The sequence below is a fragment of the Camelus bactrianus genome, chromosome 14, assembly GCF_048773025.1.
Source record: "Camelus bactrianus isolate YW-2024 breed Bactrian camel chromosome 14, ASM4877302v1, whole genome shotgun sequence".
NCBI lineage: Eukaryota > Metazoa > Chordata > Mammalia > Artiodactyla > Camelidae > Camelus > Camelus bactrianus.
This window is the reverse complement of record NC_133552.1, coordinates 68,892,572-68,919,165: the sequence shown is the minus strand read 5'-3', so window position 1 is coordinate 68,919,165 and position 26,594 is coordinate 68,892,572. Positions and strand designations below refer to the sequence as shown.

The following is a 26,594-nucleotide window of genomic DNA, read 5'->3' as shown; positions in this document are numbered from 1 at the left end:
ACGTTTGCTGTGAGAGCCATTTTAGAATTCACCTTAGGTCGAGGTCAGAAAGCCACAGCATGGGACAGAGCAAGAGGAAATCCAAACCTGTGACTGACAGAGGGTGCTTATCCATTAAGAAGCCCAAGAATGGGATAGCCTCGTACATCTCTGCACGTCTTGAAGAAACGAGTCTCAGTTGCACATTTTTACAAAGTGATCATTTACAGGATGTTAGGGCTTTTGTGTATGAAAGCCTTCATAAGCAGGTACGTGTAAATACACATACACGTACCTGTACATGCATTTGCACGTGCATTAGCTCTATGTGCACCATCCATATGTTGTATATACCAATATAAGTAAAGGTATCCGTTCATTCATTCATACATTCACTCATGTAGGTAGTATTTACTGTACACCCACTGTGTGCCCAGCCGTGGAGCAAAGGGGCCCGTACTGCCACCCTCGGAGGCTGTGTATCGAATTAGTACAAGCAGTTCTGGCCTTCCATCATGCTGACCTAGAAATTATTTTAAAAGATTTTAGGAATGGCTCAGCCTCAGAAATTCTGCTCAACGAGTTTCTACTGTCCAGAACAGGGAACTATTTTCAGTATCTTATAGTAACCTGTGATGAAAAAGAGTATGAAAAGGAATATATGCATGTATATGTGTGACTGAAACATGGTGCTGTGCACCAGAGATTGATACAACTTTGTAAACTGACTAGACTCCAATTAAAAAAAAAAAGAGCTATCAGTGTAAGGAAGAGAATTGCATCCTTCCATAGGAAATATTGCTTACTTTGTATCTCTGAAGTAAATTCATGAAGCGAGCAGACGTTGAGGGTTGTTCTATTTATTTAGAAATTGGAAATTTTGAAATCTCTCTTGGGTAGGAAATGAGTTAGCTGGGCTCTCCTCTCTGCCCTGGGAATTACGCAAAGCTGGCTGTGGGAGAACAGCTCGGATTTAGGGCGGACAAAGGCGTCCGATGTGGAAATGCCAGATGTAAGGATGGAGACTTCAGAAAGCAAATGTGTTTCTGCAGGGTTCAGGACTTGCAGGCGTTCTGACGAGGGTGTATGTCCCAACAGCAGTGGTGCAACAGGACTGTCCTCTGCCTTCGAATCGCATCGCTTTATGGCCGAGTCAGCAAGACCCTGTGTAAAGAGGCCGAAGGGCACGGGGGCCGCACCCCGAGGACCCCCAGTGCCGAAGGGCACGGGGGCCACACCCCGAGGACCTCCAGTGCCCGAGGACCCCCAGTGCCGAAGGGCACGGGGGCATGCCGCCCACGGTTGGTGGCAACTCTGAGGGGACAGACAGCGTAATGGCCCCAACGAAGGCAGAGGGGGTGTCCTCTGGCCCAGAACTTGCTAGAACCTGGAGGCGTCCTGGTCGCAATGCTTGAGCCTTTTTCTCTAAGTTATGTGGTTTGGCAAAATTCAAGTCCTGTTCCGAGGACCAAGGTTTTCCAGGTTTCCGGGGAAAAACCCATCTAATTTGTGAGTTAGGGACAAATGAATCAGAAACATGAAGACATTTCTGGGAAAATATTGAGTGGCTTTAAAAAGAAAACGTAGGTCAAAGTTCTGGGTGAAATGTGCTGGCCGGCGTCCTCGATGATCGGCCTGTGCTGGCTTGCACCCGTGAAAAGCTGTGAACGTGGGGGAAAGAGAGAATGTAAAAGCCCCTAATGAAATGTGTGATGTGCAGAGTCTTCTGGGGGGAATAATCCTAGAAATGATCCTTAATAAGCTTAATTCCTGGACTGGCAATTGGCTTCTTACAGCGTCAGCGAGCTGAGAGGAGGTAAGTTCAGCTGACGTGTCCAGTCTATGCAGACACCACATCTGAGCCGTAGTTGTCATCTCAGAGCAGAATCTCTGACGACCTCAAGTCGGGATGACAGATGAAGGACAATGACTACTAGAAACAACTCCAAACTTGAGTGCAGCTGATCCTCGTCCTGGATGGTGTGCAGCTGTGTAATTTGAGAGACTGCAGTACCGACTTGAAAGCTGAAATGATTAGGTTGAGTTTGTCATTATCAAAAACTTGGCGAGTCGATGCCCTAACCACTAGCTTGTACAGCGTTTCATCCACTTTTCCCAGAGTCAGAGCTGTGACAAGTGAAAGCCGTCAGCCTTGCAGCCCGAGGACGTGCAAGGCAGGTGTTTCTTTATATGCCGCCCTTTTTATACTCTCGGTCTTATTTCTTTAGAGTCTGGGTCTTGGCCCATTTGCACAGGTGGGCTGGCCCCCACTGTGGGCCGGGGAGGCGAGTGTGACAGAAAGGCAGGGTGTACTCTGCGTCTGATGGGTTGGCCCAGAGTGTGTGTCCTGGGCTGAATGAAGCCTTCGTGCGAGGCAGCCTCGGGGGAGTCCAGCATCTGTGACCAGTGGAAGCAGAGTGCCGGGAAGTACTCTGAGGAGAAGCTCTGGGGAAGAGGTCTAGTGAGGCTTCTCATGGCAACCGATAATGTCTTCTCCCACAGTTGCAAAGTCTACCTGTGAGTGGGCATGTCCTTTTTAGCTACTGAGTGAGTTTACCCGGGGGCCAGCTCACATGCTGGAACATTGCTGCACAGCTGTGTTTCCCCTAACCCTCTACATGGGGACATCTGTCTTGGATGGCTTGCTGGTCCTACCTGCCTACCTGCCAGAAATCACCCCTGAGCTCCTGTCTCTCTCCCATACGCAGAGCCGCGCAGGTGGCTCGGCCGCAGCCGGCCCTGCCTGAGGAAACTGCGTGGAGGAGGCCTGCGATCCTCACCCCCAGGTTAGACTGGACTCGAGAAATGACAGTCTGGTAACGTCTACCAGAAGCTAGCACAGTGTAGTTAACTGGCTATACTTCAACTAGAAAAAGATTAAAAATAAAGAGAAAATCACAGAGGACAAAGACGGAAGTTACAAACTGTGAAAGAACAGTAGATCAGGAAGATACAAGGGTCGTGAGTGTACGTGTGCTTAATAATACCGTCTCGAGACTGTAAAGCCAGCGCTGTAAGTGCCTTGGGTGGAAAGAGACGCGGCAAAGCTGCGGGTGGGGGAATGAACATACTCTTCTCAGCCGCTAGCAGATCGAGAAGCCAAAAACGACCGGGTAGAGCTGAATAATGCAACTGACCGTCTTGAACCGAGACACAACGAAGAACTTTGCACCCAGAGGGAGAGGAGAGATGATAACGCGGCGATTGTTTGTGGTGTGCACTCGTGTCAAACCAACACAGTGCGCACCTTAAACTTCTACAGTGCTATGCGCCAGTTATATCTCAATACAGGTGGGAAAACATAATCAAATTAAAAAGTAAGCTCAACTTTCAAGTACTCTAGGCCACAGACTGGCCCCTTTAACTGGGGGTTGTGGGGCCATGAACACGTTGACATCATATGCATATTTAAGGAGTCTGTGCGTGGTGCGTTTTTAAGGAGGCAATGCCTGGAGTATATTTCAGACCATCAAAGAGATAAATGCCACAGGCTATTGGTCTAGAGGGATTTGCTAGCAGGTTTTTATAGTAAGATCTGTTGAAAAAGATTTATCAAGGAAAAAGGCCTTGAATCTGGCAGTGGATAAGAATAGCACTAAATTTGACAATGTCTCCAAGAGTTGGCTCTTAGAAGCAGGCAGGAAGCAGGCACTTCTAAGGGCGATGGGAACTTCGGTCAAGAAGGACAACTCTGGCAACTTTTAATCATATTGTCCTGATTAGATGTTTGGCATCCGCCTCTTATTTCCTGGCCCCACTAATTGCCTTTGCATGTGTGCAAACCCTGTCTTCTCAGCTGCGTCTCCGTTTCTCTGTGCTGCTCAGGGTCCAGGACAGCAACAGCATCCTTCTGGAGATCGGGTGCCCAGCACGTGTCTGTGGATGGGCTAGTTGATTGCCAAGGCCATGGCAGAGCCATTGAAGTGCGCAGATGAACCTAGAATTTGCTCAGGTGTAGAGACTGGCAGTAACACCAAGAACCTGGTTCAGAAGTGGGGAGGACAGAGTACCACTGAAGCCGTCTGGTCCATGGGAGAAACATTTCTGAGCAAGCACGAAGGAGCATGTGCTCAGGAAGTGGGGTGGTGGGCGCCCTTTGGGACACAGGAAGTACCGCCCTTCCTGAAGACCCTCATCTCTAGGTGCCTGCTTTGGGGGTGGGGGATCCAGAGACCCATGAAGCCTAGCTTTTCCCATCAGCGACCTGAGGCCAAGAATTGGGGGTGGAGAAGTCAGTGCTGGTGGCCTCGTGTGATCATTAATTATTAATAGTGTTCCTATTCACTTCCCCGTAAGGCCCTGATCTGGAAGATAAACTGTCTGGGCAGCCGGGTTACAAGGAGATTACATGGTTAAAGCTCCCCGCTTAATCTTGAGGAACAAAGCACATTCTTTGGTGCTGAGAGATGCTGAAGGATTTAAAAGATAAAATAAAAAGTGTGGAAGAATGGGATGTAAAATGTGGAGCTAGTCCGAGAGACAAGTGGATTTTAGCTACTGGAACCTGCTTGGAGTCAGTGAAGCTTTTCCTAAAGTTATGCTCAGAGACGTAGCTGTAAGGTCTGGAGGGGGACGCCACCAGGACTCTTGGACAGATCGGGGTTGGCCACTGTCTCAGGAGGAAGGCAAGCAGGGCCACTGACTTCCCCGGGTACGCGCCCCGGGCTGAGATGGGCTCCTTGCCCCTGAGTCACCCACTTCTATGTCGTCCGAGAGCCCAGAGACCTGCTCCTGGGGAAGCCTGACTACCGGCAGCTTCTGCCACCACCCGGTGACCCCCGCTGCTGTTCACTGACCTGACCTGATGGAGACCAGAAAAGTCCCCGAGGTCATGGGCAGCGTGGAGCTGAAGGGATGAAGGAAAAGTGCAGGGGTGGGGGTTGGGTGCGGCGCAGCAGGGGAGAGGGGGTTTGATGGTGCGGAGGGGTGATGAGCTGGAGGTGATGTTGGGAGAGGAAGCCACTGGGTGGGGAGGGGGCACGGACCCACAGAAAGGAAACCGCAGGCGGGGCAGCCGCCTCTGCTGCTGTCGGGAAGTGACCCTGCAGGAGGGGGGCGGGCGCAGCTTGGGAGTGACGCTGGAGTCCCAGGAGCAGAAGGAGCCGGGAGGCCGAGGAGCCCGTGGAGAATGTTATGGGCTGTTTCCTTTTAAGGAAAACTCTGGTGTAATAGAAGCATGTTGTGGGTCATTAGATGTACTGATTCACAGGGTAAAGCATCAAAGTAATTATGTCTTGGATATAAAATTGAAATAGTGCAATGAGGTTTTCATGACAGAACTTCAGCCACACAGGTGGGTTCTCTCTGGGGAGCTGGGCAGTTCCCGGGTTTGAGTTTGTGGTGTGCCCACGTGTGCACGAGTGAGGCGTGTCCACCCATCCTGCGTGGCGGAGGAAATGAGCTCTAGCAGGTCTTTAACTGGGCTTCCATTTTCAATATAATGACCTTTAATGAAAAAGAATATGAAAAACAAATACGTGTACATGTATGCATGACTTGGACATTACGCTGCACACCAGAAACTGACACATTGTAACTGACTGTACTTCAGTTAAAAAGAAGACAGAGGAAAGAGCTGGTCTGTTGGGAAAGTCAGCCGGCGCAGCGGCTTCTGCCCCGCCAGCCCCTCACTCCGCCCACCTCTGTTCAGGACCAGCCCCTCTCTCAGTGCCTCCTGGGGGCCTGAAAACCGACCTGTCTTCCCTGAGCCTGTGGAAGCAGTGTTGACAGTCACTCTTCTGGCACCTGCTGGCCCTGCCCACTCATGGGTAGAACCAGTTGTTGGAAGATTCGGGAAAGAGGTTGTCTGTGATGAGTCGACCCCGTGGTGTTGCGTGAGTCTCCTGCCCCTTTGCTGCTTGAATTTTCCACTGAGAAGGAGCTGCCACATTAGGATGGCCGTGTGTAGTCTCCGTGCAATTATGGATTTAGATCCATCGTTATTTTCTTTCAAACTACGTCAGACTTACTCACATTTTTGCTATTTTTAATTTTTGTCTGTGCGGAGAAGACACACACACTGCGTAATACAAACTGACACAGTGAATTGGGTACAGTTTCGTCAGATGCTCTACCTTGTGGTTAGATCATCTTTAAACAGATTTTGGTGGCAAGAGATAAAAATTTGCTAATCTCATAAACCAGGCACTCCTCCCGACATGCTAACAGGCCTCTCTCTTAGACGCGTCATCCTGTGTCACCGACATCGTGGCTCACGGGGTGCAGGTCTCGTTCAGTTCAGGGCTGCAGCCGGCTCCCTGTGTCCCCTGCAGCTCTTCCCCGCCTCTGGGAACAGTTTGCATTTCCTGCACTGCAGGTGCTGCAACTTCTACATTAGTTCTTAAATAAGCTCTTCTCTGAGCAGCAGCTGCGTGGAGCTCTGCCTGCTTTTCCTCCTTGTAAACAGCTTGGAAGCCCCCTGATAGGGAGGTGTGTTTGATTTTCGAGGTCACATCCTTGAACTCCAGCCAGGCGCTCCGGTGCGAGGTCACCTTGATGCCGGCTCCCAAGGACACCCTGACTTCATTCAGGACACAGTGGCAGCATGAGCTTTCTGTCCTGGTTGCCAGTCATCTGGCCTCTGGAGAAAAGTTCCAAGAGTTCATCAAGGACCCAAATGTACATTTCATTTGTTCCGGGTTCATTTGGTAAAAACGGAGCCTTGGCTCCAGGGCGCTTTCTCGTTGGGAGAGGAAACCCAGACCTTCACGCAGATAAGGTATTAACAGGGCCTTGTAGACGTGGAGCAGGGGCATATTCAGATCTGCAGCTGCACCTGACAGTTTGGACTCGGTACCCAGCGTGCTGGCCCTGGGCTCTGCGGTGGGACCACGTGCTGTCTGGCCCGCAGCTGAGATGTCCGGGAGCCTGGAGGACTCAGTTACTATTGTTGAAAGGTGGGATGAAAACAAATGAGGCCATTCTTTCCCTGTACGTCTAGTCGGAAAAAGAGCACCTCTGTAAGCCCCTTGCCCCATCCTTGGCCTTGAAACCCCTGCTTACATCGCGGGGGGAGGTGCATGTCCGCCCGCCTCTCCCTAGGTGGGCGGCCTCTGGGGGGAGGAAAGAAGTGAGATCAACACCCTTCAGCCTTACCCCACCCTCAGCCTTGAGTTTTCCAAACGCCACTCCTGGATTTTCTGGAGTTTTGAGTGGTTTCCAAACTTGTTTCGAAGGAGAGCTTTGAACCCTGTAATGTAGAAGTTTAATGGGGAATGCAAAGTGGGGTTCTTCCCGGAAGCCGAGCTCTGTCGAGGCGGGGAGGTCAGGGGCCAGGGGCTGAGACACAGCAGGAAGCCACACGCACTCTGCACCACGTGGGCCTGGAAAAAGTGAACATTCAAGAGAGGACCGCTGGTCTGGCTCCTGGCCAGGCTGGGCTCCAGCTGTCCCCACTCCATCCCTAGTCTGCTGAGGCCTGTGTGTCCTCCTGGAACATGGAGAGGCCAGCAGGTCCCGAGGGCCATAGCTGAGGCCAGTTAATGTTCGGGGTCTGGAGGCAGAGCCTCAGCCAGCCTCCGTGCCCTGCCCTAGCCGGGTCGCCAGGCTGCCGGCCTGGCCGTCGGGGGACTGAGACGTCCCTGTCCCTGTGGGCATCTGCTGTCTATCCCAGCCAGCTGGCTGTGACCGCCTTTCTGTCTTGTTGCCACAGCCCTGGGGATTGTCCCTCCCTCCCTCCCTCCTGCCTCGCCCAGGATGGATGGCCTGGGATGACCCACTGCTGGTTCCCGCCCCCTACTCCCCTCATTGCCTCAGCCCCAAACTCCCATGTCTACCATCTGCATCCCCAGAGCAGCCCTGCTGCGGGGTCCCGGGGACGTAATGCCCCTTGTCTTTAGCCCTTCAGGCGCCATCTTGTCTTCTTCGCTCTCCGAGACCCCCTAGCCAGCCTGCCGGCCCCTCCCAGCAGCTGTCAGGTGTAAACACTGCCTGCGAGTAAAGCGGACAGTTATCTCCCCCACGGCCCGAGGTCACCTCACCCTGCGTGTGTCCCTGCGGCCTCTGCGCCAGCGTCAGCCTCGCTGCTCACCCCTCCTGCTCTGTTGGTCATCCCCGTATCCAGCCTTTCCCTCCTCCTGTTGCTTCTCTGTCTACTCGGAGGCAGGCCTCCTTCGTTCCTGTGCCCCTTCACGCCGGTGCAGCGCACAGGCCTGTCACCCTCGCTCACCCAGCGTTGCCGGCACACGCTCAGTGGGTGCCTCTGTGTGTGATGCGTTGTGAGGGTGGGAGGGCGGTGAGGCCGGGGTGCTGCGTCCCGGGAGACGTAATCCGCCATACAGCACATGCACGGGGTGCTACTTAACTGCTTTAAGTCATGTCTGTGCCTGGAGGTGAGTGACACCGCCGTGTCCCGGCGGGCGCCCAGGAGTGATCAGGACCACCTTTGGTGTTTGAGTTGGGGGAGGTGCAGGGAGACTGGAGGTGGCCAATGTCCTGATTTTCAAGAGAGAAGAACACTGAGTTCCAGAAGTCACACAGCTGTGAGCTTCACAGCACCGATCACATGCCTGGATGGAGTTTTCTGCAGAAGGCTTGTCAGTGCCTTGCCAAGGAGCCCGGCAGCCGGCGCGGACACCCCCGCGCAGCAGACACCGTGCGCCTTGCTTTCGGCTGGTGTACACACCTGGCTCCTGAGGGCAGGTGTGCACCCTGAGGGCGTCTGCGCCGCCCTGAGAAACCGTGCCCAGGGCGAGGGGGACCTGCGGTGACGTCACAGCGCTCCTCGGGGACCTGGGCCAGGCCTCCGAGCTCTCCCCAACTGAAAGCCCCCAGCAGTGCCCCTGACTGGTGGGAACTGACATTCGAGATGGAGCCTACTCGCCATGGTCTGCCTGCTGGCTTTGCACATTGTCTCTTGGAAAAGAGCACGGGGGATGTGGCGGGGTGGGGCGGCTGTGCGGACGGTGTTGAGGACACTCGGGGCAGCAGCATTGGGGGCGTGGGGAGGAAGGCGCTAACACCTGAAGAGGGAAGAAGGGACCACAGATGCACTGGCGCCTGTACGACGGGGGCGGGGGAGACGGAGGGACTGAAGTCGGCTGCCGGCACGTGAGCGGGAAGGGACGCTCCTGACCGACTGGCAAAACGCCGTAACATGAGAAGAGAAGAGGAGTCCGTTACTTTACAAAACCCTTTGGCTGAGAGTGACCAGACGTTCCAGGAAGTCGAGCCTTCGTGTGCAGCTCTTCACTCTCTGATGGAGAATGCTGTTTTTTTTGGTTTTCCCAAATCTTGATTTAGCCTTTTCGACTACTTAATTTACAGATTTTTGATAAAAGTGAATTTCTCTATGAACCAACGTGTCAGACACCTAGGCCTCCTACTTTTTTGGGGGGAGCTGCACTCTCACCGTCACAGCGGGGAAGCACTTTCTTTCCTGTGCTCCCTCAGCGCCATCTCTGAATAATCCGGTTGTTTTCAGCCTAGCGCTAATCTGGTTTTTCCTTTGGTCATTCCCATGGGGAGAAAGGATTAACTAATGTTAATAAAACATTTTGGAGTCATGCCATAAAATGGGCTTCAAGGAGCACGGAGTACTTTTTGGAACATTGAAAAATGCTCACCATTTCTGTTTCTCACGTTTTGTTTTGAAAAACAGTAACTCCAGCTGTAGGAGACGGGGCGACCCTCCCCCGAGCCCTGTCATCACGTAGCAGTGTTGCCTGTCCCAGCTGTTGTCCCAGGAGGAGACTGGAGGGAGCATCTTACAGGGTCGGCGGCCGCACAGGCCTCTTGATGGTGTCAGAGGTGCTGGCGAGGTCCCTAGCTGAAGGATGTTCTGTTTACTGGAAAAGTTTGAAGCTGTGGAGTTGTTTTTACATCCAAGTAGCTAAAAAAACGAGACACATGGGTGAGGTGGGAGAAAAAGCCCTTCTTTTTTCACTGATCCAAAAGAACTGGGTCATTCCTAAAGCAAACAAGATTTAATATAGCAGTCTAAATAGATAATTAAATATATTGAGCAGAGAGAGAAAGAGGGAGAGGCTATTAGAGGGAGACCCATTCAGCCAGGTATTTTGGATATAGTTTATAAAGTATATTTATTAGAAAAAGAATATGAGGAAAGCTTTGCATCTTTTAAATTTTTTAAAGTATAGTTTATTTACCATGTTGTGTTGGGTTCAGGTGTGCAACAAACTGACTCAGTCATACATTTGTATATATCTTTACTTTTCCAGATTCTTTTCCATTAAAGGAATATAAGACATTGAATATAGCTCCCTGTGCTATACAGTAGGACCATGTGGAAAAGCTTTAAATCTTAAAAAGGAAGGGAATTCACCTCCAGATGTATATTCAAGTATTATCGACGTGACTCCGAGTTCCCAGAGCAGGACGGGGATGGGAGAGACTCCCTTGGGTAACTGGAAGGAGCATTTTTAGAGGCAACCTTTTTTTTTTTAAAAGCCAACACACCAAATTTAGTTCTGAAGATGCAGGGGTGGGACTGGTCTCTGTCTGCAGAGGTGTGAGGTGTAAGGACCATGCCATGTGAAATAATAAGCCAAAGCAAACTCATTATTTGTGAGCAAGAACTTGAAGATTCTTGGTTTTACTATATAATTCATTTTTAGAATATTTTCCCTTGTAATACAAGCACATAATTGTCTTCATTTTCAATAGCATAATGGTGACTCTGTGATGTATTCATGAGAATTACGAAGCTTGGAATGTGACTTTTATTTTAAGATTTTGAGGGACCTCTGAAAGGCATTTCACTTTTGACCTTTAGATGAAATTCGTGGTTGACCATGGCTGGGTAAGGGGCACCAAGTGTGCGTTTTTGTTGTGTCTGAAAGTTTGGGTGTATTTCACAGCAAGGCATGGAATAAACATGGAGCAAACGGAGAACAGGCTGTGGCCTCCTGTTTGTTCATTGAGCAGATTAATATGCAGTAAATTCAGTTCTTTAAAAAAGCTAGATGTGAAAGACACTGAGCTATTCACACCTGGCAAGTTTCATCATTTAGCAAGGGGTTCATGAATAAAAATGAGGTCCAGATTACAAGGGAAAGCTGCCAAGAGGAACAGAAAATATTAATAAAGAAGAGAGAGACAAGGAGGAGAGATCAGAGGGGGAGCTCCAGAGAGGATCACGCAGCGTGCGGACAACCGGGGTTGTGACGCTGCAGCAGGTGCAGGGTGCCTGGAAGGTGGTGGCAGGACTTGGGCGAAGACAGCGGCACAGCCAGCAGGGCGTGTCAGCCGTGCGGTGTGGACCACCCACAAGGGCTTGGAGCAGAGCCACACGTGGTGACAGGAGAGCCGGGTCTCTGGGCCCTGTATCTGTTCTGCTCTGCGGGCATGGGACACCCTCCGGGGGGCCAGATGTTTCTGAACGTTATTCTGCCTGTAGTGAGCAGATTTGCGCACCCAATATGGTGACTACTGAAGTTGAGAATTAGTGACTAACCCGTTGTATGTTGTAGTTAGTTATGTAATAGAATATAGTATGACTGTATTAGTTAATTAGGTATCGTCGATGATATTTGGGGTTGTCTTGTGCTGACCATCATTCAGACATTTCAAAACCTCCTGAACAGCCTGGATCACGTGCTCAGGGCGAGAGGATGCCTCAGCAGAGCCGTGGAGAGGGCCTTTGGCAGGACAGCAAGGACCCGTCTCGAAGGCCAGGATGTGCTCCCGGGGGCCGAGAGAGGGCTTGTCAACATCTGTGGTAATTCACTGAGTGAGGGCTTGGGAAGAAAACAACACAATACTTGGGTCAACAAAAAACAGCCATGCAGATGTTTTGCTAGGCGCTCTTCAGCTGTTTCACAATTCAGGGTCACATGCTGGCAGCGCACTGCTTCTGCGTCGCTCTGGCCTAAACGCAGAGAGGCCTGAAGGGCAGACAAGCAAAGGCGGTTAGTTCATCTTGAGATAAGAAGGTTCTTTGTGAAGATGTTTTAGAATTAAAGCAAGGATTGAAACTATCTTGGAATATTTTTTATTGATGTTCCGCAGCTACACACAGTGTTCAGGACTCAGTATGTCCTGTTTTCCGTGTTTGTGTTCGTCAGGGCTCTCCGGGGAAACAGACGCGAGAGGGTATATGCAGAGACCTGTGTCACGTAAACGTAGGTTGATTTTAGGAAAGAGCTCACACGGCCACATGACTGGGAGGCCCCAGGATGTGCCATCTGAAAGCCGGGGAGCAGGAAGGCTGTGACGTAATTTAGTTGGACTGGAAGGTGGGAGATTCAGCAGGCGATGGTGTGGGTCCTGGTCTGAGTCCAGGAGCTGGAGAACCATGTATGCAGGAGGGTCCGAGGGCAGGAGAGGACTGCTGTCTTGGCTCAGGCAGAGAGAGTGAGTTTGCCCTTCCTCTACCCTTTTGTTCCATTCAGACACTCCACTGATTGGGTGAGGCCCACCCGCATTGGTGGGATAATCTGCTTCCTCAGTTTGCTATTTCAAATGCTTATTTCTTCCGTAGACACCCTCCCAGACGAATCCAGAAATAATGCTGGACCAGCTGTCTGGGCATCCCTTCAAATTGATACACACAGTTACCATCACAGTGTTTTTAACCTGAGATCCCTGTAATTTTAGATCGTAATAGAGGATTAATAAGCCGGTATCTGTTCTGGCTCTTTCTGCGTTATCGAGAGAAAGGCAGCAGACCCCAGTCTGTGTCTTTTCCTACAAACATAGAATAGACAAGAAGATCTCATCACAAATCTTTGGCAAAATGAAACTTTCAAACTGATGGGGGCACTGCCGGCTTGCTCTGTCCTAGACACCCCCCCCCCCCCACATTGCAGGAACCAGCTGGAAGTTGCAGAATAAGACGTGGAAACAGCAGAGTTTCACCACGGTCGATCGTCTGTGTGCACGCTGCCAAGGGCCGCTGACGTGCCAGGGGAGCTTGCCGTGGGGTGGGGGGGAGGTGGGAACCCAGGGAGGCACAGACCTGCAGCACACGCCGCTCCCACAGCCGATTGGAGCAGCCGCACGTGCTCGGCGGGTCCAGGGGTTGCTCCGCAAGTGGTGGCGTTGCTTAGAAAGACGTGTGTGGTGAACGCTCTGAGTTTGGAGAGCGTTTTTGTTCCAGAAACTTCAAGTCCAGTATGTGCTGTGAGAGGCCTTTCCAGAAAAGGCGCCGTTTCCTCTTCCATCAGCTTTCCTCTCGTGCTTAGCCGGATGTGTGTCCCAGGCTCTCGTTCTCCCCCGCCCAGCTCTGTGTCTTCCTCCTGAGAGTTCTGGCTCCCTTGGCGGTGTTTAGAAGCCAGGAGGCGGGAGCTGTGTGTGCTCGCTGCTGCTATGATGGCATCGCTCGTAGGCTTTCCAGTGGTGCAGTCAGCAGCCACGGGTAGAGACTCTGACGAGGGAACTTTTGAGAGGAAAATTGCATTGCTGCCAATTAAAAATGCTTTTAAAGAGTAAAACTTAATGTACTCTTTGCGAGTGTGGCAGGGTGATCAGAAGTCTGTTCCTGGCAGGTTAAGCCTTCTATTGCTTCTTTATCCGTGCTGTCCTGTAGAGCAGGGGGACCAGTTTCAGCTCCTAGGCCATCTCCTCCACGCCTGTAGCAGGTTCGCGGTCTTTCTCGCCATCCAGGTGAACTGCGGCCACACCTGGTTGACCTGGTCAAGTATTTTAAACCCGCAGCTGCGTGTGGGGCCGGAGGAGAAACGCAGTTATTCTTTAGCAGGTCTGTGTTCACTGTCACCCCCAGAAATAGGCCACGATGTTCTGGCGGCCAGAGCAGTTACGATTTCTGGCTTCGCAATGACGGTCTCCCACTGGTGTTTCACCAAGTGTGCGAGGTGGCCGGGCCCTTCCACCCAGCCTGGGAACCTCCTCAGGTGGTTCTTTCTTTCTGTTTGCTCTGGACCCTAAAATAGGAGCTGTTTGGTACAGTTAGTTCAGAAGCTCCGCCTAAAGGCCCCTGGAGGTTGGCGTCCCCTGTCAAAGCTGATGGGGACGTGCTGGGACCTGTAGGACTCAGGGCTGCCCTTTGTGCCTCTGTCCCCTTGGATGTCACCATATGACGTGGAGATGTGGCCAGTCCTTGCGAACTCGGTTTGGAGAGACGCAGCCGGGTGCCTGCTGTGCCCTAGAAGCCAGCTTTATTGCCGTGCTTTCCGAATTGTCTCTGACATTGGTTGTCGTAAATACATAAAATAATGTAAAAGAAGGAGACTAACTGCTTTTTTCCAAATGTCCTTCATTTCCTAGATTCTGTGTCCGTTGAGGCCTGGGAACTATAGGCCCCAATCTCTTGGCATCGTTCAAAGTACTGTAATGGCAGATTCTCCCCTACGCTACAGGAGAAATACAGGTGCTCTGAGGTTTAGAAGGTTTTTAGTTCAGTTACTCTACAGTTTCCTTTATTACTAAATTATCTCATAAGTAAGACTTTTTTTTTAGCATTTGCTTTGAGCGCTGGGGGACAGGACAGACTCATTTTTCTGACGTCAGGGAATGGGTTTTTCCTGGATGTGAGCTCACTTTCTGAAGCTCTTAAAAAAATTTTCAAAATTTTGGCCATCGTTGCCTTTGCAGAAATAGGTCCTGCACAACACTTTCCTAGGAGAACTTTTCTGAGTGACTCAGGTCGTCTGGCCCCCAGGAGGTGAGCTGCTGAGGTCTGTGAAGGTGTCACTGTGCCCTCGGTGAGCTCGCACTCCGGGCTGTCGGACTGCCACCCTGCTTTTCCCCCTCCCGAGCTCACTTCGCGTTTCCCACTGCTTCACGCAGCCCCTCCCCCCCGGTTTAACCCACCCTCCACCGGACGATCAGGCAAAGAGGGGCTTGCTGAGTCGGCCACATTCCGGGGTGTCTTCAGCAAGTTGTCTTTTTTAACTGTCACAGCTATTTTACCAGGAAGCGACCATTCCCACTTCCACCGCAAGAGTGCTGGAGTCCGGGAGGTTACGTCACTTGGCCATTTATGCCCAGCCGACATTTAACTGAGTTTGTGAGCCTCAGACCATTTTCCCCTCGCACACCACGCTGAAATCTTCAGGGGAGGTCACGTGTCAGTTACTCCGTATTAAGCGCTCACTTGACTTGGTGAGGACGGCCGCCTTCTTCCAAGGGGACCTGGTCCTGCCAGTTCTTTCCCTGCACATCCCACACTGCCCCCTTCCCACCCGAACAGTCCCTGTCGTCTTCTGCATCCTGGGTCAAGTCCAAGCTCCTAAGCCCGGACCTTCAGGCTCTCGAAGGCCATCGCAGGCCCTGGAGAGCCATTTGTAATTCGCCTGCCCGTTCTGTGCCGGTGTGGCCGGGCCTGTCCCTGGGCTGAGGGCACAGCCAGCACCTGCCCTCCGCCCTGCCGCGCAGGCATCTCCGTGGTCACCGCGGCCAGCTGCTGTGTCTCACGTGGCAGTCTGTTGAACTTTTCTCCTGGCACCAGATGCGTGAGCTTTGTGACAACTGCTTTCCGGGACACTTAGTTGCTTCGTTCCATCTTGTTTTGGCATCTGTCGTGAAGGTGCTGACGGCGTGGCAAGTCTAACGCAGGGTTAATGGATACTGTTTTCTATGGAAGATCTTAAAATCCTGCCCTAATGCGTATTGCCCTAACTGCTGATGTCTGGAAGTATGAAATACAGCAAACTTTATGATAGCCATGATCGACTCCTTGCTAACTGAGCTCCATTTGCTTTTGATGCTCCAGCTACAGATCAGTTTTCTTTGTCTAAGCATTTCGTAAATGTGTGTCTCTGCAAACTTGGAGAGCAGGGAGCTGGCTTCCTTTGCTGGTGCCAGGGAGCGCCTAGGGACTGATAAGGGCCACTCAAGGGAAAGCAGGCTGCAGGCGCAGAGATGCTTTGGAAAGATTCCGCATGTGCTTCCATTCTCCTGATAGAAGATGCTCAAGGCATCTCAGCTCGGGGATGCACTCAGAGGACAGCCGTGTAATTCAGGAAGCGTTGAAGAAAGAAAAACCACCTCCATCTCTGGGCTGCGGGTGTTGCCAAGCCCCCAGGCAGGGTGACCCTTTTAGGTTGGGACTCCCCAGCGACTTGCCACCCTCTCCCCGAAGTCCCCCCTCTGTCCGCCTTTGAGGTGCTGATGTGCGTGTGGCTCTGCCTCTCCTCTCTCCGCACACCTGGAGTTGGGACACGCGCCGTCCTCCCCTCCCGCCCCGCCCGCTGGGAGGGCTCACTGGACCTCAGCAGGACGAGGTCCTCTACATTGCAGGGGGTGGCAGGGAAGCCAGCGCGCCCGCTGGGTGACCGGAAATCCTTTCTCCCGTGGCCGCATTGTGTCATTTGTGCCCGCGTCAGCAGCCACTGCCCTCGCTGCCAGGTTTTCTTTGTGGCTAATCCCGAGCTGCTCAAAACGGCGAGCTGTGTGGTGCTGCTCCCCGCAGACCGCACCTCTGCTGCCTTCTATGCCCTTCTCAAAATTTGGGGTTCCTTTCCAATTTTCCACTGTATCCTACTTAAAAAGGACATTTTATTTTAAAAATTGAAACATGGAAAAGTTGCAAGAATGTTGAAAATAAACTCGTGAAACTTCGCAGCTCGACTCATCCGTTGTCTACGTTTGACACATTAGTGTTGTCTCTCTCTCTCCTGCTCTGAATTGTTGTTCCTGTTCCTCTCTGCTGAGCCATTTGATCCAAGTTGCAGAAGTTGCTCCCTCAGCCGCTAAACACGTCTGCCTTCTCTCCAGGGATAAGGCTGTCCTTCTACTTAAGTGTAGTCTATTTATTAAATTCGGGAAATTTAACCTGGTGCCATTCTGTAGCCAATATCCTGTCCTTTTTCAAATTTTGTCCATCAGCCATACTGCCCTTTGTTGCCCATCTCCTGTGGCCAGTGTCCCGTACAGGATGACACGTGCACTCAGCCACACTTCAATGTTTTCCTACCCACATCCCGCTCAGGGACCATGCTCCCATCAGCGTGACTCCCGGGCTGGCACGGGGACCCTGGGATTGGACCCTTGTCTTGCCTTTTGTGCGGTATGATTCAAAGTGACAGTGACGGGCCTGCGCAGGAGCTGGCCGGGACGTGTCCGCCTGACGGCACAGAGAAGGTCATGATAGCCTCTCTCTGAGTCCTCGGGTGCTGCCTGAAGCTGCTGCTGTTGTGGACGCCGTGGCCCATCGGCCTGTCCGTCCATCCCCAGACTCTGCTGCAAAAGAGCTGAAGCGGGGAATAGCTTTCAGCGCTTTATCTGGGTGGCGATCTTTTGCTGTGTAGGATTTCCCCGGTGCTGCCGGTGCGTGACTTCATTCTTTGGGGGATGCAGTGTCCCCCTCGGTCCCTTGCTTGTGTGCACCCCGCTGGGAAGGTCACTCTTGGCGTCTGTCCTTTGAAGGTGGGTGTCTGGGACTGTCTCAGCACCAGTGCTGGCAGGAAGGTGGGCATCCCCAGTGCAGTCCCAGCAGGCATGTCGGTTTCTGGGGTGACTCTCAGGAATCCCTGTGGAGTCTGCCGAACCTGGTGTTCACTCTAAATCTGTTTCCTGATGATGAAGGATGGTTCTGGCTGAAACTGAATTAAAGCGACTAGTTCCGCTCCCAGAACCCAAGATTGCCAGCAGGATGACATGCTGCAGGAGTTCACAAAATACAACTTTTGTTCTTCTCATTTCCTCATAGGATGTGCAGAGAGGTAGGGGCTACACACAACCTTTCCCTGATGCCCCGAAAGCCGGAGAGGGGGCTGTGTCCCCTCTGGTCGCCTTCATGAGGACCGTTGGCTGAGCTGTGCCCTGGCTGTCTCAGCGGGCTCCGCGGGCTCCCCGTGAGGCTCTTCCTCACCTGGGTGTGGGTGATCCTTAGGGGTCAGTCACCATGACCTTTGCTGAGAGCCTAGATGTTGTGTGACTTCCATGCCGATGGGATGGGGCAGGGCGTCGCAGTCTGGCTGGTGGCACTGGCTCTCCTCACCAGGCCTTTGACCCTCTTGGCATTTATGACTTACCCCAGGCCCTCGTGCCCTCGCTGGTGGACTCCGGCTGCCTGGGCTGGAGAAGGGTAGACTCCACATGGGGAAGGAAGCCAGGTTTTCTCGCGGTCCGCCCCTCCTTCTCACCTTCCCGTGATTCCCCACCTCCCTGCCTTTCATCTCACTGAACGGAAATCAGAGCAGGCTTCACTCGCTCCCAGGTGTCTTAATGTGAACTTGAAACGTTTGCAGTGTAGCTGAGAACCGAGACGGAGACGCCAAGCTCTCCGAGTCCTCTGGGGGGATGTCGGTGGGCCGGGGCATCTCCTTACTGCTGGCATTAGCTCTGCAAGGCGGGGCCGGTGGTCCTGCACGTGCTGGTTCTTTAGGGACTGACTGGGAGGGGAGGAAGAAGAGTCTATTAAAACAGAGTAGGGACAATAGGGAGAAGTGTAGAAAGGGTGCTGAGCGCATCTGGTCCGGGGCCAGCATCACGGTAGCTCTCAGCTCTACAGGACCTCGACCCCCATCAATGCCGGAGAAATGGGGGAGGGGGGAGGGGGGGAGAGGGGAGAGACAAGGCAGAGAGAGGGAGGGAATTGCATTAATATATTTGAGTCAAATCAGTCTCCTTTAACAAAAATGCATCTTTTTTTAAAATTGAAGTTACAGTTTTTATTGTCAGTTACCATGTGTCAGTTTCTGGTGTGCAGCACAATATCCCAGGCATGCATGTACACACATGTGTTCGTTTTCATATCCTAAAAATGCATCATTTTGGATTGAGAGAATTTATGGGACTGGAGTTGCAGTTTCTTGATCTAGTCAGAAAAGGGAAGCAAGAGGGTGCATCCACTGATGTGCTTACCCTTTTGCTTCCTCCCCTCCACCCCCCGGCCGCTCCTCTGCCCGTCTGAGGGGTTGCTGGGCGCTTGGTCTTGGCGGTGGGCTGCAGAGGGGTGCAGGGACAGCTGTGTTTTCAGCTCTGGGCAGAGACCCGAGCAGCCTGGGGATTTGACCCGGCTTCTCCAGGGGGTGGAACTGATGGTTCTCTGGGAGTGGCAGGCATGTCATTGAGAGCAGGGAACTCACATCTGTGGTTTGTACCTCCTTGAATGTCTAATCCCTGTCTGGCCCTCCCCAGAATGAGGATCAGCTCTGTGGGCCCGCGACCTCAGAAACTAACCCTGTCCTGTGGGACGTGCAGGTTGGGCACCAGCTCCAAGCTCAGGCTGAATCCCCGACCGGGGACAGGGTGGAGGCTGCGTTCGAGAGCTTTCTGTGGGGAAAGTCCTCTGCTCAGCGAGCGCACAGCTGCGTCACCGACGTGACTGCCAACAGCACCGGGGATGAGGGTTTTCTGAACTTGGTCTTTGGATTCAGCTTTTACAGATGTGTTGGCACCAGAAAAAACTCTGACCTACTTTTTTTTTTTTTTTTGAGAATAATAACCACTTGTGGGGAGGGTATAGCTTAGTGGTAGAGTGCATGCCTAACATGCATGAGGTCCTGGGTTCAATCCCTAGTACCTCCATTAAAAATAAATACATAAACCTAATTACCTCCCCCAAAACCCCCTAAATGAACAAGCAAAAAAAAAAGAAAAAAGCAAACAAAAACTTCAAAAAAGATATTAACCCCTCAACTGTTTAATTTTGGGTTTTCCCAGATCCACTGTTAGGAAGTTATTTTTACTTGCTCCTAACACAGATAGTCCCAACTTTTACACTTCTTTGCAGTTTGTAAAATAACCCTACGCAGTCGTGATAAGAAATGATCCGCAAAATAGTGTACCATTTAGATTATTGCCTTTGCGCTTGCGTGAAGTACACCATTGGTAATACTTCCATTATCCCACACAAGAGGCAGAATTTCATTCTTCATTCATTCCATTCATTTGAGAGAGAACATTGGTTTTCTGTTTTGATGGTGGAATACCGCAGGGCTGCCCGTTTTAATGTGGGCTCCGCAGTCAGCTGGGAGGTGGAGAGCTGGCCCTGTTCCTCCTGACGACCTGCTTTGCATTTGAGACGAGAGCGACTGGGTGGGTTTCCCACACAGCGCTCTGTTCTCCCAGCTGAACTCCAGGTTCAGACCTTGAAGAGCCGGGTCACAGATGATGGCACTCCTGGAGGTCGGAGTCTGCCCCGAATTCCCCGGAGATCTTCCACTTTCTTTGCCTGGGGGGTTTGCTCCCTGGCTTGGGCAGAGAAGGATGGACCGTGTCCTCCTTAGCTGCGTGTCCCTCAAGTGCTCTCCACTGAGTAGATGCTTTGCAGGCGGGTTTGAAGACACTCAGGCTTCAACCAGAGAAGGCTATTGGCTGGGGAGAATTTGGGTCATTTGATTAAATTCGGATTCACAATTTCGAGTGTAGAGCTCTGGCCCACTCTCTGCGGCGGGAGCTCCCTGACACTCGTGGGGTTTGGGGGGGTTGTCTGTGCTCGGAGTTGGGGGGGTTGGTGACTCTTTGCAACACTTAAAATGAAACGTTGAGTTTATAACCCAGTCCCTGACAAGAAAGGCATCATGCAGGAGACAGACTCATCGGGGGAAATCATTAGGACTGAGTGGAAAATTCGGAAGGGCAGTCGATTGGGACCGCTGGAAGTGTAGGCCCTTCACCTGGAAATTCCAGGTAGCTGATAGTAATTTGTGCGGCTCAATCAGGAGACATGTGTTTCCCCTGCAAATGCATTGTTTATGCTTTCCTCCCCATTGTGTAAACTCAGACCCCTGGGTCAAGTGCATGGAATTTCCGCTGCTTTGTACAGTAATGTGACTGTGGGCTGAGAAGCCTCTCAGAGGTTGTTGATCTCTGCGGAGTTTTGTCCAAATAAAGACTAGAATTCAGATGGGGACGCAGACACGAATTAGAGCTTGGACTCCCGGGCTTCAGCTGTGCACACGCAGGGCTCTGCCGAAAGTGCCTGCTGGTTCCGACTCACCCGAGAGACATCGCCGCGCCCGCTGGGGAGTTTGGTTAGGGCTACTTGGGAGGCGAGCCTGTTCTCAGGCCCGCCTTTTTGATGTCGTCCATCAGGACGATGGCAGCTTGCTGTAGGACGAGTGGGGGCCCAGGATGGGGCCGCGGTGTGGCTGTCAGCCCCCAGCCCCGGCTCTGCTTCGGGCAACTTCAGCACCTCCCAGGGCTTGGTGAGGATTAAATGAGAATCTGTGGCTCTGGTTCTGAAGTGCCCACAGCCCACAGTAGGTGCTCAGAAAGCACTGCTCCTCCCCCTTCCTCCTCTGATGCGGGTTCAGTGGTGCACACTCCATTCTGCTGGACTCTGGGGTACCGCCTGAGAGAAGAGCAGTGGGGTGACGTGGGTGGAGGGGAGTGTGGGCCCCCATGTCCTGGCCTCCCTCCTTTTTGCAGCCCGTCTGCCCTGTGAACCAGCCATGTGGAGGGTTTGACATGAGTGTCCATCACTCTGGAGACAGTCACAGGTCCCCATGGTGCCTGGGCAGTGGAGAAGGCTCAGATGCTTTTTGGACCAGCGTGGAGGTCCCTGCTATGTGCTGGGCTCTGGACGAGGCTCTGGGGATGCACATGGGAAGAGATGTGTGTGTGATCAGGAGACAATGTCTGGCCAAGTGCCCAGGTGTCCCTCACGCCATCTTGCTGTGGCCAGTCACACAGGAATGGAACACAGATTTCAAACAGCATGACTCCCAGTGATGACACTCGGGCAAGTGGCCAGGTCACCTCTCCCCTGTGCAGATCCCTGAGGTGTGTCCCGATTCCCTGCGCGGCCGGTCCCCTCTGGGTAGTGGAGGCCCTTGGAACCTAGAAGCATCCGCGCTTTACTAAGAGTGATCTAAATGGAGCAATCCATCTACATTTTTTGTTTTTTTCAATCTGCATTTTGTGTCTTCCTGGTTGGCTCAGGGAATTCAAGTCTTACACAAATTTTGAGGAATTTGAGGAGACAGTTGATTTAAAGGCGAGAGTGTCCTTGGGCTGCAGAAGTCACGGAAGGATCTCTGGGGCTTTCTTCCCCTGAAAACAAGAAATGGCAGCACTTCAGAAGAACGTAGCCAGAAATAAGCAAGTGGGTCCCCAAATCTGGTTGGTGGAAAGAGAGCAGACACCCACACCTTTTTTCAGACAATCTGAAACCAGAAGCCGACAGCTGAGAACTTGACTGTCAGCTTCTAGCTGAGGCCATCCTTTCCGTGGGCACGTGGAGGGGTCTCAGTGAGCCAGGGAGGTATGTGGTGGGCACTTTGTCTCTCGTGATTGGCCTCATTCTCAGCTGGGAGCATTGCTGGTAGGACTCCGAGAAGAGATAGCGGAATTTGGGAAGAAGCTTTTTTTCCCCACGTTTTTTTCCTTACTGCGGTAAAGCACGCCTAGCATAAAATGCACCATCTCAACCGCGTGGAGCTGCGCAGCTGAGTCACCAGTACCACTGTTTCACGCTGGAACCCCACGTGCATTAAACGGGGAAAACGTGAGTAGTCTGCGTCAGCAGGAGGCAGCCACGCACACTCCGCACGCGCCTGGGGGGAGCTCAGGAAAGACGGTCTCGTCCCCTGTTCTCCTGGTGGTACTTGGTTCGTAGTAAATATGAAGAAGAAGGATGCTGGAGTTGCAGAAGTTAGGGGCCCGTCCTTGGTCGGGGGAGGTGGTTCCTGGCAGTCCCATGGGATGCAGGCTTGGAGGAGGAGGGTGGCTCCTGGCTTCAGAGCTCAGGATGGAGATTTCAGGTTGGGTTGCATGGTGACCCGGTCACAAGGGCAGCAGCATTCAGAGTGACTGGACACCGCTGTCTGCCTCACACACCTGAAAAAAGGAGCCGCCTGGGAATGTGACACTTTGGTCGATGGCCCTACCTGCGTGGTGTTTGCCAGTTGACAGTCACGGACCTCTGGTTTCTGGGGCCATTACGTTAACTTCATTCAACTCAAATGGCTGATTTGTTTTGCTTTAAAATGAACACGATCAACTTTTGCTTTCACTTTTTTTTATGAACCCAAAAATATGAAAATGGTTCACAGACGGTCACCCCGTGAGCTTTTCCTCTGCTAGGCCCGTTTCCTGTCTAGTCAACAGAGTAAAACACAGGAGGAAAGATGGACAGATTTGATCCTACAGCTCGACAGGCTAAAATAAGATTTCCCATCACGTGCTCTGCTCCACCTAGATTTTGTAGACAAGCCTTTTAAAAAAAAAAAAGCATTATTGTTGGTGGAATGCTTTCAAGCAGTTTGTTTAGATTTGCATGAAGTTTAGGGGAAACATGTCATGTCAGACGAGAGAGTGAATGTCAGTCGGTCGCCAATGGAACCACCTAATTAGGGCCAGCGAGCTGAGGACAATACAAACGGTCAAGGCTGGACAGATGCAGGAGGTGGAGGAGATGATGATTTGTCGGAAGGAAAACAAGATCTGGAGCATATGGCCTTCAAAAGGTACAGCACACGAATGACCAGGGTGGAGAGACCCAACTATGTGTGGTTCGGAAAGAGGCGTGAAGTGTGCATGTCTCAGGACAGGCTGCGGAGGCCGCCTGGCTCGCTCCAGGGGTGGCGGGACCCACCCGGGCCCGGGGGAGTCTGGGGTGCCCAGATGCCAGACCGTGGATTTCGACGTGTTGTCGTGCCAGGCTCTGGGTGGCTCAGGGTTGCCGGTTACTGTGAACCAATACGTTGGTTGATAGATCAAAGCTGCGTGTATCCTACGTGCATTTTCCATTTTTCATGCTATGAAATGCAATTAAAAGCATCTACCTTCAAAACTATCCCGAACGTAACATAATCTTTACTTTCTCGAAGATACTTAATGCTTGAAGGATTTAAAAAATACGTATTTTGGAAACCACAGTGTATTAGCTTTCTTTGTGTGGTAAGATAATCAGAAGCTCTGGTTGAACTAAAATTGAAATCTGTGACTGGAAAGCAAGTATTATTTACTAACTTATTGATTAATTTATCATTCACATCAACTGTAATTCCAGACTGTATTTTTAATAGAGAGAAGGCACGTGGCTGGAGTAAACAGATTGAAGCATATTTCAAGATTCAAAGCATGTATCACTGTCTAAATTAATCTGGAGTCTGGGTATTTTGGGATACTAGTAAAAAAGTGTTGAGGTATCCACTCACTGTTACAACAGCCAGTCTTGTGTTTCACATGCTTGATGGTGAATTCATGATGTAGACGAGTAATTGTGCAGACGGGATAAATTTCACCTTGGAAGAGACACAGCCCAAACCGTGATTCACTTGTTCTCAGTCTGTTTCAGGACAGGTGTTGCAAGGTGGGGAAAGGAATTTTCAGGTTGTAGCATTCTGTCTCTCCAAAGCACACTTTATCCAGGTATTTAGGACTGAACTGTTATAAGGTCACAATGCATCTGGTGCATTTCAATCACACACCTTTTGATTTATGTAACCATTGTGACAAGGGATGTGCTTCCGTGAGTGTCCAGCTGTAAAGGCTTTTTCCCGTGAGCTCTGAGACCTCCCTCATCCTCAGTTGTTGTGTCACAGGACCTAACGCATCACAGGCAGGCAATCGATCCTAATTAAGTAGGTGAAAACCCTTACATTTATTCTCTGAGTAGCCTGATCCAAACGATAACTCAGTTTCTTTAATGGCAGAGACAACTGGACTTGCCTGATTTCAAAACAAGTGTATTTCCAAGTCGAGAGTTCTGTAGAAATACACTGTGAATTAATGTAAAGAAAAGCGAGTCTGGGGTTTAAACAGTTTCGCCATCATGAAGGAGTATATTCACGTATATGCGCTCACTGACACAGAGACAGTGATGTCTACTATCTTTTGTGAAAGTAAGTTCAGTGGCAACCCCTGGGCTTCTGTTAGAAACGACCACACGCTAAACACATGGTTGTCTTGGAGCTTGTGATTCACATATTGAGTGGGATGCTGCTGACTCTTAACAAGAGATGATTTACAGCTCAGAGCCCCCTTGTTGATTCTGGAGAGTGGTGAGCGTGGACCCACACAAGGGGTTAGCGCTGGAATCCGGCAACTAGAAATAAGTAGAGACAAAGGCAGCCCAGAAGAATTGAGTCATCACCTGGCACTGTGTCTACAAATCATAAAGTGAATTGGAGGAGGAGGTCATTTTGGAGGTCAAATCAGGTATCTTGACGCAACGAAAAACGTACATTGATGCCACCCACTGTGGTTCTACTTTGTAAAGAGGGGAGAGGTGACCCCGTTGCCAGCTGTCGTGAGTTCGGCTGATTCCGTCACTGCGTTTTAATCCCTTAGGGACTTTACGTTTTAGGTCTTGTTGGGCGAGGCTCTCCTTTGAAAGGCTTTATCGGCTTTGGACTCATTCCTAGTAGCGTCTTCCCAGGGCTGGCCCGGCCCGCCGCGTCCGGCCCGTCTGCCCCGCGTTCCCCGGGCGCTGCGTCCTCTCTTTCGGTTCATTTGCTTTTGCTCTGGTTAGTTTCCCCTCTTGAAAAATGCCAGGTTTCCTCAAATGCGGAAATGAGGATGGACTGTTTTGGAAAAGAACCTCTACTTAGAAATTTACAGAGAAATTTGAGCTCTAGAGTTGGAGGTTTAGAGCGAAGACGCTAACGTTTTTCAGAGAGAGAGAATCCGCTGCCTTGCAGCCCATGCAGATTTTCATCAAAATGTGGGACTGCACTTAGTGACAGCTCAGGTGTGGCTCTGCTTCCCAGCAGGGTGAGCCTCACCAGAAGGTGGTCGCTCTGACTTGTGCCACCGTCCAGTCCGCCCGGACTCAACACAGATTCTCCTTTTTGACCGTCACTGTAAGTGGTGGCCAGAGATTTTCTAGGTGTTTCTAGATGTTAGCACTTGGCCATTAGGAACCATATTTTAATCTTGTAATAACCTTTAGTGGAAAAAATACGAAGACGAATACCTGTATGTGTATGCGTGACTGGGACGTTGTGCTGGACGCCAGAGATTGACACATTGTAACTGACTGTACTTCAGTTAAAAAAAAAGGGAAAAAAAAAGAAACCATATTTTAATTTCCACAGATCTCCTAAAAAACTCTCCACACTAGGGAATGGGGAAGTAAGTATTTGATGAATGTAAGTGAAAAATGCAGAAATCAGGGTTATTTGTGTATCATTCAAATTGAAGGGCCAAGAAATGGAATGAGCGATATTTTTCCTATTTTATTTATTTCATATTTATTTTTATAATAAATCACAGATGGCTTAAGCCTACTAAATTAAAAAAAAGTCTCTTGGAAAAGATAAGATTTTCTGAAGCTGTAACGCATTTTGATGGGTATTTGTCAATGGATTGGACCATTTGGTCTCAGTGGTTCCTGGTAAGCTGAAGGGCTGGTTTCTTAAGTGTTGGGAGCAGGGCCCTGCTCGGGGTAGGATGGGGCCCGTGGTTTGGAAACGATGCCTCTGCGCCCGCTAACCACGTGCCGCTGACCCCGGAGCCTCACAAGAACCTCAGAGGTGTCTCCTGGCGCCTCTCACGCCCGCAGTGTAAATACCAGAGTGTGTCATTGAGAAGCCACCACTTCCACCAGCAAACTCAGCTTCCTTCTGTGGTTTACCCCATTTTTTTCCTCCTTTTTTTTAAACTGAAGTGTAGTTGATTTACAGTGCTGTGTTAGTTTCCCGTGCCCAGCACAGTGATTCAACTGTACACAGACATTCCTCTTCATACTCTTTTTCATAGCAGGTTATTACGAGATGCTGAGTACAGGTCCCTGTGCTGCACAGGAGGACCTTGCTGTCTGTCTCTTCTCTGCACAGCAGTGTGCATCTGCAAATCCCAGA

At 51.2% G+C, this 26,594-nt stretch overlaps 1 protein-coding gene and 1 non-coding gene across 2 annotated transcripts in view; both read left to right on the top strand.

The window, feature by feature from the left end:
• COL4A1 (collagen type IV alpha 1 chain) overlaps positions 1-26,594 on the top strand; it is a 128,906-nt gene that overhangs the window by 11,177 nt on the left and 91,135 nt on the right. The gene's annotated exons all lie outside the window — the stretch shown is intronic.
• TRNAV-AAC (transfer RNA valine (anticodon AAC)) lies at positions 19,299-19,371 on the top strand. Its single transcript has one exon. It is a non-coding gene; the product is annotated as a tRNA-Val (tRNA).